The sequence below is a fragment of the Erigeron canadensis genome, chromosome 5 (assembly GCF_010389155.1).
Source record: "Erigeron canadensis isolate Cc75 chromosome 5, C_canadensis_v1, whole genome shotgun sequence".
NCBI classification, from domain to species: domain Eukaryota; kingdom Viridiplantae; phylum Streptophyta; class Magnoliopsida; order Asterales; family Asteraceae; genus Erigeron; species Erigeron canadensis.
The window spans coordinates 5,218,001-5,219,534 of record NC_057765.1 but is presented as its reverse complement, the minus strand read 5'-3'; positions in this window follow the sequence as shown (position 1 = coordinate 5,219,534).

Below are 1,534 nucleotides of genomic sequence, written 5' to 3'. Positions count from 1 at the left end.
GTGCGGCGCACTTGGAGGTCTGGTGGTCGTTTAGGCTTGTTTTAGTGCTCATTTGACCCATAGACTTTAGGTATAAGTTATGTTGATGTTTAGGGAACTTGGAGATGTTCTTTAAGATCCCGTTTATGTTACATGTCGATTATATGTGTGTGATAGGTAGTCGGGAACTCGAACAAGATACTTTAAACTTGCTTATTGATCGTTGTGCTCGTCATCAGGTAAGATACATGACTTTTCTCACGCTGGAGGCACAACAAAATGTGGTTTTCTATAATTAACCTCTTAATCAGATTATCTTCTATGTGCTGGGTTTTCCGGGCTATGCGAGAGGTTATGTGGGAATGTATGCATGTTGATATGATGATGTTTAAAGTAGAAGTAAATATGTGCATATGAAGTATTAGGCTTATAATAACGTTGCCATGATATGTTTAAGATATGTGTTATTGATAATGTCGTTGATATGCCTTAATGTTGATATGTAATGGCTTGTATGTGAGATTTAAGTATGATATGTCTAGTTCACTAGATACACGTGGGAATTGCTATATATTGTGCACGTTAGTGGGATTAAATGCTAAAGTAGACGTGAGACTAATTAGGTAATGATTGTACCTAATGTTAAAGTAAAATGTGAGATGTGGGAAACCTATCTAGCCTTAGTGTTAGTGCGCAAAAAGTAAGAAATATATAAATACGTGGGAAATGCTATAGTTAAATACGTGAGATTGATGTGGGAAGTGTTAAGTTTAACCCGTGCTAGTTGTATGCTAGTGCGTAAGACGTGGGAAATCGTGCTAGTTATAATGCTAGTGCGTAAGACGTGGGAAATCGTGCTAGTTGTAAAGCTAGTGCATAATATGTAAAGATGTAAGACGTGAGAATAAGTTGATTAAGATAAATATATGAATATGTGAGAAAGATGTACATGTAATTTAGGACGTGGAATTACAATGTGAAGTGGTATTTAATAAGATGTGTTGAGACGTGCGATAAGAACGACGCATAGGCACAATTAGAAGTATATATCCTACATGTGTTATACATATATGTGCAATATGTTTATGTGTGTTATGCAAAGATATGAGATGTTGATTAAGTTGTAAGTATATAATGGTATGATATGAAGATACTATTGCATTGTAAGTATATAATGATACGATTGCCTTGTAAGTATATGTTAATATGATATGATGATACGTATGTGTTGCAAGTATTTGTTAATATGATACAAAATGTGTTGGGATGTGGGAACAAGTAAAGATGGGATTATCTTACGACGTTTGTGGATAATATGTAATGTGATCATGTTTTGATATGTAAAATACGAAGAAGTTTTATGAAAGTAAAAATGAAGAACGTTTTATTAAATGTATGTATCTTACTTAGCTAATTTATTAGCTAACACTTGCTTTTATGAAAATGTTTTGTTCTTCAGGATAAGCAAGTTTGAGCTAGGAAAGGATTAGCTCGGTGAGATGGGTAGATGCAATAAAGAAGACTAGCATAGTTTGTTGAATGCTTAAACTTTCCC